Raw genomic sequence first — 13,605 nt, 5'->3', positions numbered from 1 at the left:
TGGTCACTTGGGCAAGTCTTGGTGGTGCACCTGGAGTGCCTGGCGAGCCGGTATTGCTGTTTCCTGTTGCCCAGCGCTGGACTGGTGGAGTGTACCTGGGCTGGCTGGTGGGGGCAGGCGGTGTGTTATGGTGTCTGCCTGCCCTGGGGGTGAGTATCGCATAGGGGTTATTCTCCCATTCTATATGCCCTTTGGTGTTCTGTAGGAACTGCCTCCCCCAGGGGTGAGTCTCGCTGGGTGGTTTTGTTTCCCCTGCTTGGGGCCTATGGTCATACCAGCCTACATGCATATCACCCTGAGAGCAACTGAACTCGTCTGATCTCATAAGTTGCACATGTTCGCGCCTGGTTAGTACTTGGACGGGTGACTGCCTGGGTATACCAGGTGCTATGGGCTAGGCCTTGGCGTTGGGTTTCACTGGTGCGCTGTGCCTTTTCTGCTTCTCCCTCATCTCGAGCGGCGGGCCTTGGTTGGCTGGTGCTGCGCTGGTGGTGCCCCTGGTGTGACTGGTTGCCATTGTTGGTGTTTGCCTGTTGCCCTGCGCAGGGGTTGTGGGTTGCACTTGGGCTGGCTGGTGGGGGGTGTGAGTTCCGTGTTGCAGTTTCTTCTCCCCACTTTCGTTCCTTTCCGGTTGCCTTGGCTGGTTTTGGGGGTCCTCTGCCTCTCTGCTACTGGGTCGTTTGCCACTGGTAGGGGCTGGATCTTGTGCTTCGTCCTTCGCATCTGCAACTCTTTTGTTTCTCCCCTGTTGATTTTAGTTGGCTGGTGGGGGCTTTGGTGTGGCGGCCAGTGTGGTCTGGTGTCTGCCTGCCCTGTAGATGTGTGCAGCGTTGTGGCTTTTCCGGGTTTTACTCCTGCCTGGTGGCCCTGTTGTTCCCCTTCTCCAGTCTGTGACCTTTCGCTGGCCTGGCTTTGCCGTGGCCATGGGTTTGTAGCCTTGTGAAGGCTGTGCTTGGGGTGCCCTGGTGCGCCTGGTTGCTTTTGGCCCTGTTTGTGTGGTAACTGCGGTGTTGGGTTGGTCCTGTTGCTTTCTGCTTGGGGATTGCCATTTTGGCTTGGTCCTTTGGTGTTCCTGTGCACCTTCCTGCTGATTTTGTTCCTGCCGGTGCGTTGTGGTTCGAGGGCTGATTTTGTGCCTATGGTGTCTTTGGTCCCTGGTCTTTCTAAGTTTTTTGATGGCCCTGCTGTGCTGTCTCCTTGGGTACGGTTTCTGTCCGGTCCCTCTTCCGGTCTCTGCTCCCTTGGTAGGCTGTGCTCCTGTGGGCCCTCCTTGGGTTGTTGTGTTGCCACGAGTCTTCCAGTCTGTTGGTGGAGCCTTGGCTTTGCCTCTGTCTTTGCCTGGCTGTCCCTTTGTTTGGCCCCTCGTTGGCACGTGCGTGTTGGGTTGGCGGTGCCTTCTCGGCCCTTGTCTCCTGGTTGGGGGTTTCATGGTTGTGCGGGGGCCCTACCTTTGGGTAGGGTCCGGCTCGTGCAGTTGGGGCCTTGATGCCTTTTGGGTCGCCTTTGGTTGTTTGCCTGTTCTCCTTGTCTGGCTTTCCTTTCTCTGGTCGCTTTGCTCCTTGCCTGGGTGTGTGTCTTTCGGGCCATTGGTGGTCGGCGGTTCTGTGCCTGGTGCGGCTGGAGGCTGGGCCTGCCTCGTTGTCCTTTCTTCTGGCCTCTCCTCTGTGCTTCCTTCCCCTGGTGCGGGCTGAGCCATGACATTGGCGTTTCGGTGTAGGCTGCTTGCATTCCAGCCTGTCCTCCTGCCACTTTGTCTTCCTTGTGTGGCCTATCTGTGACTGGTTCCTGTGCCTTTCTCTCTGTGGTTGGGGTTTTTATGGTTGTGGCTGTTGATCCTATACCGCTCCTTCCGGTTTTGTGGGGGCACCAAATGGTGGCCTTGTGTCTTGCTGGCGTGTCTGTTGTTCAGTCTACTGGCTTCTCTGGGGTCTGTGGGGGCGTCTGAGGGGCTGGGTTGTGGACCACCCTATTTATCTCTCCTGTTCTTGTGGCCCTTCTACAGTTGGTCTTGGGACTCGCTTGGGGTGATTCCTTGGTGTTATTCGTTGTTCTCCGGGCTGGTTGGGCGGTTCGTGGTTCGGTTGGGGGTTTCCTCCCTTCCTGGTTGCTGGTTCCTCTTCAGTGACCGGTGGCTTGGTCTTCTCCGGTCCTATCTGTTTCGCCTGTGGTCACCCTCCCGGGCAGGATACTGTTAGACCTATCCGGATTGTTAGGGAGGTTGGGCGGGCCTTTGATGAGGTCACAAAAGTGAACAGCGTCCAACTTATGCCAAGGGCATTTTAGAATGGATTTCCGAGGAGCCTCCTGAAAAGGGCCTATTCCATGTAGTGTCAACGACACCAGGTAGTGATCGGACCAGCTCATGGGGAGGGGAGGGCTAGTTGTTAGAGCCGATAAATTTGAGAAAAAAGGGTCTAACAGATGGCCAGCAGAATGAGTACTGTTAGGGACATATTGTATATGTTGGAAGATTGCAAGGTCCGCTAGAAAATTACTAATTTCCCTATCTTGACTTGCTTCCAAGTGGAGGTTAAGGTCCCCAACAATGTTAAAGTTAGCCGACCTAGTAGCCAAGAGCCCCGATGTAGTAACAGTGGCTTCTATAAAGCCTTTTGAAGGCCCTGGGGGGGGGCGATAGATCAGGAGAGCCAAAGTGTAAAATTAGCATTAACACAAATTTTAAACAGTGCACATTCAGAGTCTATAATGCTTTCTTTGGTCAGGGTACAAGTAAATCCAGTTTTGAAGACAACCGCAATGCCACCACCCCTATCTTCTCTATTAAGGTTTTTAATGGCATTTCCCTGGGGCAGTGCCAGGTTAGGCTCCGCCTCGGTGTTAGCAGTGAGTCAAGTCTCAGTTAAGAAAAGAATATCAGGGGCCTCATCCTAAATTAGGTTGAACACTTCAGCAAAGTGTTTGACCAACGAGCGGCAGTTAAGACTGAAAAGTTTAATAGCAGGTGAGGGCGCGCACACAGGACTAACGATTGCCAAAGAGTCGAAACTACAGGAATTGCAAACAAAAGGACCTACCAAAGGAGCGTCAAGCTGGTGTGTACAAGGATGGATGCCCTTACCGATATCAATAAGAGTATTTCAGAGAATAAGACCGCTGCATGTCTGGCGTCTGGCCACGTCCAGGCGCGGACGGGCAAAGACGGGCTTGCCTTAGGCGCACCTCTGGCACGACGGCGGCGCGCTCGATGCGCGCCTGCATCAGCAGGAGGTTAAGTAGGCAGGGGAGTCCAGGAACAACTAGACCGCTGCCTGCCCGCCCGGAAGTGCCTGACCAGAAAGGGAGGAGTGACGCGAGTCTTCTGCTCTCCTCTCAATTGGCAAAAAATGCTGTGGCAGACCGGAGCAGAAGGCTGACGAGGTGCGTATGAAGGGGCTGCCCAAGGGTCCAAGGTAAAAGTGCAAATGCAGGTAAAACCACTTAAAATGTTTAAAAGTAAAAAATAACTTGACACAGTTTAAATGCAAGCAATACTTTACAACCCTGCCAAATAGCGTTAGATTAGAAAGAGCACGAAACATGCGACGTGTAAGGTGCCAGTAGGCACTATCACTGTCCATAATTTAGCTTCCTCTGCCTGTCTCCCCCAGATGTGTTCGAAATGTAGCGTACAGTGGTGCCGTTTAGACACGTGTCTTTAGTTATTTTCTATTCATGAACCATTTGCCAGCACACAATACATTTACAGTATTCTTAGAATGTGATATTAGTACAAAAGATAATTGTCTTGCTGTCGAAAGCAAGGTGCCTCATGACCAGGCTCTCAAACTCATGGAATGCAGAAAGTGTACATCCTGGTGCTACGCAGTAACCCGGAGTTCCAGTTAACATCAAATATTCTTGATTTTGATATGTTTAGGACCTCCAAAAACATTCAATGCAATCCAGTTTGGAAAGTTGTTGGCTGTAAAACAACACAAATCACAGAAACCATACCATGTTCAAGGTGTGAGCATATCTGGTTCTCCCAGAGTAAAGAATTGATACTTGAACTTGCAATATACCCATCAATAGTGGCAGCTGCAAAAAACATAAACTAGTATAGTAGCTTTGAACATATTTATTATGTTGCATGAACAATAACTCATGTCCAACTTAACTCTTTGAAATGTTTACACATGTGTTACTGATGGAACTGTCAGTGTATTTCAATAGGATTTTTCTTCAAGGTGAAAGGATCATGCAGTAGTATAAAATCTGTGCCCCGCACTACAGGAGGAGCCTCATTTAAATGGGTCCACCGTCAGGTTGTCAGAAGAGAAAAAAGTGGCCCTCTCGTATCCTCTGTTAAGTTGGTTTCCCCTGATGACCTCCATTGCCCTGCTGTGCTCCAAGCCCTTGCTCCAGCACTGTCAGGAATCTCTTTTTGGTATGGTTCAAGCCTCATGCAAGCCGCATGCCTTCACCATACTACTGATAAAAATCCAATGTGGATGCATGTGGCATTGAAACATTCTCTACCGATACCACTTCTACCAGGCTTAGAATTTTTGTTTTAGGAAAGCTGGGGGATCAGCAACTGTGCATAGTTCCTGGAACAAGACACCATGTTGGATAACTAGCAGATGGGTTTTGACAACATAGAGACACAGAGAAGGTCAATATCTCTATGACAGATGACATCAGTGCCATGTTAATCTGAATAATGCAGTTAGGATGATGCTCCTCGATCTCTCTGCTGACTATGGAACATCAAAAGCTGCTGTGAGTGTTGAGAAGACTTGCAAGCTTCGGGTTTAAAGGATGTTGTGCTATGCTATGCTTATTTGTACACTAGTGTTAAGCAGGTGTGTGTCCCTAGCCGTCCCAATCGTAGGTGGGTTAAATGAAAAAACAGGTATTTGGCTTCTTGCGGAATTCAAAGAGAGAAGAGGAACAGGCTCTGATGTGAAGTGGGTGTTTATTCTGTGCTTTAGGAGTGACATAAAAGAACACTCGCCCTCCTAATCTGGTTTTGTGTTTGTGTGGGATATGTGCGAGTAGGCGTTCTGTGGAGCGAAGGGATCTGGGTGGTTGGTGGAAGGACATGCGATGGATCACTGACAGAATATTGGAAACAAAAATATAATACCATATTTATCAAGTAGTTGTGTTGCACTTGTACCACACAACGGGGTACATGCGCGATGCAACTACTAAATGCGATTTATCAAGCCAGGCAAGGCCACCTTGCATGGCCCTGAGTGGCTTGATAAGTCTGGAGTAGCGCAGCACAAATCACTGTGCCCCAGAGAGGCATTCCATGGGTGGTGCGTCGGTGTTCTCATGCAACACCCAATGATTTTGATGCATTCCCAGATTTACCATAAGTGGTAGACCTGGGCAGTGCTTAATTTGTGCCGGTGCTTTCCGGTGCTAAGCACCGGGACACTTATTTTACAGGGCCAGGACTATCAATTTATTCACCTGCTTGTCATCCCAGTGAGCCCTGCCTGAAGCCAGCCTCAAGACCCAGTGAGCAGCGAGAATCGGATCATTGCTGGTAAGTGGGCCGGCTTCTGTGTGACTGGATTCAGGCTCACACAGGAGCCTGCTGGCATCCTCCCGTCAATAGCCACCTGAGTTGTATCTTCGTCATAACCTCATCATTTTCACCTCTCTGAATGCCCCTTCCCATTACTAGACTCGCTCCTGCCCTCCCGGTGTCCCGTTGCTCGTCACCGCTGAATGCTATTTCCACTACACGTGACTTTCTGTCCTACACTTCCACAACCCCTCCTCGGGACTTCTGAGACTAACTCTGCACCGCTACGAGAGCGGTGAGTGTAGACCCCGTTGCCCCACAATCTCCTCACACACATTAGGTTAATGGTTTGGGTTCACCTGACAGGCCGGGCAGTGTTCCTCTCTGCTGCCGCAATGACCAGAGGCAGTACACACAATTGCCACGACAATCCAAGGTGGTAGTAAATATCTCATTCACTAAATACACAAGCACATCAGATTCAACTATCGGAAAACAGGCGTTTCTTGGGAAATGGGTGATATCTTGCCAGGCCACTGCATCATCAAAGCTTTCAGTATAGTCTGTGAAAGTAGCGAAAACCGGCAAAGCACCAGAACATTTTTCTGTACAATCATTTCCTTTGTCATTTTAAAAATAGCTGGTACAGGAGGATTCACACTGTAAATACAATAATTTCAGGGTATATTAAAAAGGCTTCAGTCGGTTTTTAGAATCATCACTGTGAGTGATATTTAAGAGCGTTCATGCAGTTATAGAGTAGTTATTTTAGATTCATTATTTCTGACCAAACGTTTTGAAAGCTATTTTAGGATCCTCAGTTTGTAAGTAGAATTGTCTGTGTGCAAGCATGCTTGCAAGTCAGTCTATGACTGCGTGCGTGCGTGCGCTTGCAAGTCAATCTTTGTGTGTGTGGTGAGTGTGTGTATGAGGCATCTGACAGCATCTCTGTCCTTGTGTTTTAGGTGACAATAGAAACAGGTCTATATGAAGATGAGTTTCTTCTAAATTTGAAGACTCTTTCAAAGTTTAAAGCCTTCCCACAAGAACCTTCGCACACTCCACCCCCCATCTGCAGACTACCCTAAACCTTTGTTGGCCTCCAATTAGAGTTTTGCTTCCTTTACGTTCCTGTTCATAGCTAGCAGCGCTTGCAGCCCATCCTCCATAACACCCACTTATGGAGATGTTAAGAGGACTCTTTTTTCTTATTAGAGGATTTTGACTTGTAAGTGGAATATTTAACCACTAGTGGTTCTTAAAAAGATTTTCGCAGAGGCAAACCTTTTTTTGGGGCTCTCTTGTAGCATATATTGCTGTTTCACCCAGTGCTCACTTTCAGCCGGTGGTTGCAGGTGAAGCCACCAGCACTTATTTTGGGGCAATAGCACGTATATTTGTTCACCACACTATGACCAGAACAAAAGAGAAAAAAACACAAAAGGGGGGAAGGAGGACGAAGAGAAAGATGGAAAAGTGACGAAGGGAGGAAGCAAAGACAACAAAGAAGGTGCAGGAGTGAAATAGAGGAGCAGGGAGTGTCTGATGCTGTGTTAAAGATGCATGAATGGCGCTCAAACCTACCAGCCTTGGTATTCGGTTCCCTGACTTTCTGCAACGGTGACGACAGCAGCTCCTGAGCAAAATTTTGAGCCCCGGCACTTAATTTTTTACAAATTAAGCACTGGACCTGGGAATACGCCAAAAATGTTATGCTTCCCCAGGTGAGGCGAAACGAGGAGAAATATGTTTATCTCTCCTCGTTTTTTCCTCTTTCTATGTGTGCAGCATTTTGCAGCACACATAGTAAGAGGAAAATGCCTCAGGGGGATTGTTTTTGTGCAGGAAGGTGTTCCTTCCTGCATAAAAACAATCCTGTTTACAATGCAGTCACCCTTGACCCACGGTGCAAGGGTGCCTGCATTGGAGCTAGTCAGCACATTCTGAGCCAACACTAGGAAAAGTCAGGAATGCATCCTACTATGTTAAACACGGTGCATTCTTGCCCTTTCCCTGCCAAGCAGTGCAGTGTAGCAAGGTGGCTCGCTGCTCTGCACTTCATGACATATTAATAAATATGCCCCAAAGTTTGGACAGAACATCGTGTCAAAACAATCGAGGACCAAAATATCAAGAAGGTAAGTGCAATAGGTAAGTGTAGATTTACTATTCTTAAGTCCATATATATGTACATTGACAATATATATAATCTCAAGGTAGATATATGTGGAGTTATGTATAGTAAAACTTCGCTTACCTATCGAAACTTACCTTCACACTATTTTTGTCCTCAATATTCTTGACACAATATTTTGCCTAACTATATTTTTTTCCAATATGCTGTCTAACCTCCAATGCAACTGTTCAGGCAGATGCAGCCTGAGCTTTGTAGTGCCTTGAATGTCTGTGTGAGGAATTTGAATTAAGAACACTTCTGTATCGGGAGCCAGTGCAGTTGGCTGAGGTGTGGCGTGATGTGAATTGTGCTTGGGAGGTTCAGGATTAGACTGGCTGCCGAGTTGTGGTTGGTTGGTAGTCTTCCAATAATTTGCTTGGTGATCCCGGTGTAGAGAGTGCTCCCATAATCTGACATGCTGGTGACTAGGACATGAGTGATAGCTTTTCTAGTGTTTTTTGGGCCCCATTTGAAAATCAGTCCCAGCATCTACAGGATGCAGTGATGGTTGACTTGTATGGTCATGTCCAGTTTGCTGTCAATTATTCCAAGGTTCTTAACATGGGTTTTCGTTGTAGGTCCAAGTTTGGCCAGCTACCACTAGGAGTCCCATTGTGAGGTGTTCCTGCCAAAGATCACTACTTCTGTCTTGATGGTGTTAAGCTTTGGACAGTTGGCTTTCATCCAATTAGTGGCTTCAGTCATGCAGATGGTGAACTTTTTTCTTGGGATGGGGGTCTTGTCCAAGAGGAAGAGTATGAGTTGCATGTTGTCTGTGTAGTAGAGGATATTGATGTTGTGTGCACGGATGATATTTGCCAGAAGAATCACCTATGCATTGAAGAGGGTGGGGCTGAGCATTTAACCTTGATGCACTCTGCAGATGAGTATGTGGGCTTCCGAGGAGTAAGTTAAGTTAAGTTAAGTTAAGTTAAGGGCATTTATAGAACGCAACTGTTACCAAAAGATGTCCTGGCCCTTAGAGAAGGCCTAAAGAGGGATCGAGTTAAAACAGGGAATATGGCGGATCAATAATTGAAAAGAAGTGTTTTCAATGTCTTTCGGAATGGAAGAAGATCGGTCGTACTTCTTAGAGATAGAGGGAGCGCATTCCATGCCTTGGCTGCATTGACCACAAAGCTTCTACCACCCCAATTGGCCTTCTTCACCCTGGGAACTGTTACCAATTTAGCATCTGAGGATCGTAGGGTTCTGGTAGGGGAATAGCAGTGGAATTGCTGTATTAGGAAATCAGGCCACATTCCATGAAGGGCCCTAAAGACCAGCATCAGAGTCTTAAATTGAATGCGTTGCCTCACCGGCAGCCAGTGTAGAGCTTTGATTTGAGCAGAAATGGAGCCAGTCCTAGGCGTACCTGTAAGTAGTCTGGCAGCCGCATTCTGCAAAATCTGTAATTTATTTAAGGATCCTTCATGTATCTTCAAATACAGATTATTGCAATAGTCCAGTCTTGGCATAATAAGAGCAGTAACAACTGTTTGTTGTACTGCTTTTGGGAGTAATGGCATAATTTGTTCGCAGGATTTAAGAATGTAAGTTGTAGTGGAGAAAACTTTGTTCACCTGATCCCTGCCACTCAGTTTATCATCCATCCACACTCCAAGATTTTTTACTTTCCCTACAGGAGTGGGGAGTTGGCCAAGATCTGTCGGCCAGCAGCCTGGTGTCCATAGGTTAGGGTTATTACCAAAAATAATAACCTCCGTTTTGTTGGAGTTAAGCTTTAGGCAGTTTTTTGCCATCCAGTCTCCTACGGCAGACATACAATTTTGTAGTCTTGGAGAAATATGCACAGAGTTTCCTGGGAGTAGGTTGACCACTATTTGTGTATCATCAGCATATGAGGTTAGAGTGAACCCAAATGATTCCACAAGCGGTGCCAGAGAGGAAACATATACATTAAAAAGAGTAGGGCTCAGTGAGGATCCCTGGGGAACCCCACAAGGCAGGGGAAATGATTCAGCTTGAAACTCCTCCAATGTTACAGTTTGTACTCTGTCAGTCAGAAAAGATTTGAGGAGATTCCAAGCCGAACCCTTAACTCCTATCTCCATGAGACGTTCCATTAGTATACCGTGATGAACGGTTTCGAATGTCGCTGAAAGATCTAGCATGATCAAGGCGGCATTCCCTCCCTGGTACAAAATGTTCCTGATCTCTCCAGTGGATTTTAGCAACGCAGTTTCAGTGCTGTGACCCCCTCTAAATCCAAACTGTGTTGGGTCCAGGGCTTGAGAGTCTTGTAAAAATGTATTTAGTTGGGCATGAATATTCCTCTCAATGACCTTTGCCGGGAGTGGAATTCTTGATATAGGTCTAAAATTGTTGGGGTCATTGATATCTAAATTGGGTTTCTTTAAAAGTGGCAGAATTGACGCATGTTTCCAGTCTTTTGGGAAATATCCGTCTGAATACATGGTATTAAAAATGGAGGTCAATATTTTTTAAATCGGTTCTACAGCTAGTAGAACGACCGTACTTGGACATGGGTCATAAGGGGAGCCTGACTTTATCTTCAGCATTAACTTAGTTATATCAAGCTCTGTTAGAGGGGCAAAATTAAGTAAGAGAGGGCTGTTAGCCATGGATTCAAATTGGGAAGATGCTAGACTCTGAGTATTTTCTTGAGCAGAATTAGAAAAGGTAACAAAGATATTATTTACCTTTTCAAAAAGACTTTTGGCAATCTTGTTACACAATTCTTGACTAGCCTGAACTGATAGGGCACATGAGTGGGCTAAAGTTTTCACTATTTTAAAAATCTCTTTGGAAGAGTTTTTAGCTGAATTAATTTTATCAGTGAAGTAGTTTTGTTTTGTTTGTAACAATAGATATTTATACGTTGACAGGCTAGCTTTATAAATCGTTTTGTCCTTTTCATTGTAGCCCGCCCTCCATTTTCTTTCCAAGTGCTTACACACCAGTTTCTGGTCTCTAAGTTCAGAAGAGTACCAGGGAGCCGAAGGTTGTTGTCTGTTAAGGCGAAGAAGTTTCAAAGGTGCCAATTTATTCCCTGCAGCTGTCAGCCAATTTGTATAAGTATTAGTAGCCTCATCTAAATTTCTCGGCACCGATGGTAGTGTTAGAGTAAGATGTTGTTGCATTTCTCTTGAATCTATCTTACTCCAGGCTCTGGTTACTGAGATTTTTTTTGTCAATGATTTTGAGGCCACTTGGACAGGCATGCTAAATTCACTAATGACCGCCAGGGGTCTGACCATGCCAGAGGGAGAGTGTTTAAAATGGTTATGTGCAAATTATTTGAAAAGATGCCATCTAGTGTGTGGCCTGCTGTGTGAGTTGCTTCACTCACCAATTGCTAGAAAGGTGCCTGACTGACAGCATATGTTCCATCATTTAAGAAGAAGCAGCTCCACCTGAAAGTGTGTCCTCGGATGCTAATCTCGTGCAGGCACCTGATGAGGATGGGGTGTGGGATCATGCCAAATGCTGCGGAGAGGTCCAGGAGGAAAAGGATGCTTTATCTTCTCTGTCAAGGATCTTGTGAACGTTGTCTGTTTCTGGACTATGGTTAGGCCTTAAACCAGACTGCCTGGCGTCAAGGAGCTGGTGGTTGTTGCAGTGATTGGTGATGTGTCAGTTGATTAGTTTCTCGAAGACCTTTGTCTGGTATGGTAGGAGGGAGAATAGGCTGAAGTTGGAAAGTGTGGCTGGGTCAGTGGATGGTTTCTTTAGCAGGTACATGAGGGTGGTATGTTTCTAGTTGTCCGGGAATGTGGCTGAGTTGATGGAGGCATTGAGGATGGGTGTTAGTGCTTTGTTAATCAGTATGAGTCCTTTGGTAAAGTCGTGGTGGGGGCCAGGATCAGAAAGAGGCCCCAAGTGAATGGTCTTCAACAGCAATTTTGATGGTGATGATGGCATGAGATCAGGGTTCTTTCATCCCCCCAGTTATTGGAAGTTTAGATGCAACAGTGCTGTGGTGTGGTTGAGGGTCAACGTTGCTGTATATGGAAGGATTTTATTACTGAAGAAATCCAAAAGCTTGATACAAAGGTCTTGTGGGGGGGGGGGTGTGATGTTGTTGAAGGCAGCAGGAGATGCGGGGGAAATCTTTGAAATCTTGCTTTGAAAGTATGATCTGCAATTGGTTTAGATCCTTACTGATGAGGCTCTCTCACTTGTTGAGGTTGGCTATCTGTTGGTTGCCATGTGGCGTGATTAACTGCAGTGTGCTGCAAGGCTCTTCCATTTCCCTGATGCAATTTCATCTCTGCATTCAACCTCTGATACACCTTAGCTACTCATTTGAATGCCAAGCATTTCCATGAATAGATGACTCATAGATCACGGTTCAGCTAAACCAGAGAGCACCAGATCTTTGACCCAACTTGAATGATTGTTTGGACACTGTTCAGCAATGGATGGACCACAACTTCCTAAACCTTATCACTGAAAGCCTGAGCTGTTACTTCTCAGCAGAGAAACTTCACCAGAGCAACTATTTACTGCCTTCTTCCATGGGTGAGCCACCAATCCCTGTGGCAAAAGTCAAATAAATGAGTGTGAATCTTCATGAAAATCTGTCTTTAGCCCCTTATATTGCCTCTGTTGCTAACTCCTGCTTTGGGTTACTGAAGGCACATAGGAAAATTCTACCATTCTTTCCAAGTGATTCTTGTGCTACGGTTATGATCCTGATTGAGAGCGAGGTTAGCTACTTTTATTCCCTGAATTAAGGCCGCCAGTAGCCCAAATTGCTAGGCCCGAATATCCAGAATTATAAAGTAAAAGTGGTCTGTAAACAAAAAATATATTATCATATGACATTTTTAAGGTGTAGACTCCGCTGGCTGTCCTTGGACCAAAGAATGAGGTTTAAGACCCTCTGCCTTACTCATAAAATCTGCTACGGTAAAATGCCATCTTGGATCATTCTCCTCTTCTGGTTCCCGGATAAACAAACCTTGCAGTGGGGGATGGTCATTCCGCTTTGTGGACCCTAAGTATTTGAATGAATGTCACCTCTCCTTTAGATAAATCAAAAATGATCTGGCCTTTCAGAAATCAATCAAACCTTTCCTATTTAAGTAACAGAGGCACTTTCAGTATTGCTTGCTTTGCCCCAAAAATTTCGGTTGTTTTAGTGTCAAATAATGTTTTTGGACGTTTGAACTACAGTGGACATCTTGAGTGAGGTGTGTGAGTTTAGAATCATATGATGAAAGCAATGTGAGGTGTGGCAAATGCTGCTGTGCATAAGCATTGGATGTAGTGGAGAGGGTGAAAATAGACACCATTGTGTGTGAAGTTAAATATCAACTTTTACTTTTAAAAAATCACATGTATACAGTGGCAGGCCCTCCGCTAAAGCGGAGGAGCGTCACCCCACTGCTCACTAAGTGAGCAATTAAAAACAGAAAAATAAAATGATAATAACGTTATTATGATTTTATTTAAATTACTGGCTCAGTTGGTTGGGTTCGGACTGGACTGATTAGAGGCTGGGCCAGTGGTAGGCACTCCCTAAGTGTGCATAACATTTTGTTAGGCAATCTCGGGTCGGCCAAAATGTCATGCACACTTTGCATGTTTCCACCCAGGCTGCATTGCAGTGTTGTGATTAGCTCAGGGGAGCCTGGGTGCTACCTGTTTCCACAGAAGCCAGGAAGAGGACGGAGGCAGGAGGAGAGGCAGCGGCGGACCGGCCGCATCCAGGTAAATGGTTTTTTAAAATTATTTTTAATTCCCTCATCTCTCCACTCCCCCCCCCCCCCCCCCCCCGATCCTCCCCCCGTGCCCATACGGTAGCATCCGCTACTGCATATATAGTTGCATAGCGTCCACTGATCGGAGACAAAGTTAATCACCAAGAAAATATTGTGCAGAGGAACATTGCACTTTTGCCATAGTGGCAATTTGTGGAGGAAGCTTATCTATAAGGGAGACACTTTTTGTTACATGT

This window comes from Triturus cristatus, chromosome 3_2 (assembly GCF_964204655.1).
Source record: "Triturus cristatus chromosome 3_2, aTriCri1.1, whole genome shotgun sequence".
Taxonomy (NCBI): domain Eukaryota; kingdom Metazoa; phylum Chordata; class Amphibia; order Caudata; family Salamandridae; genus Triturus; species Triturus cristatus.
Note: the sequence above shows the minus strand (reverse complement) of the source record.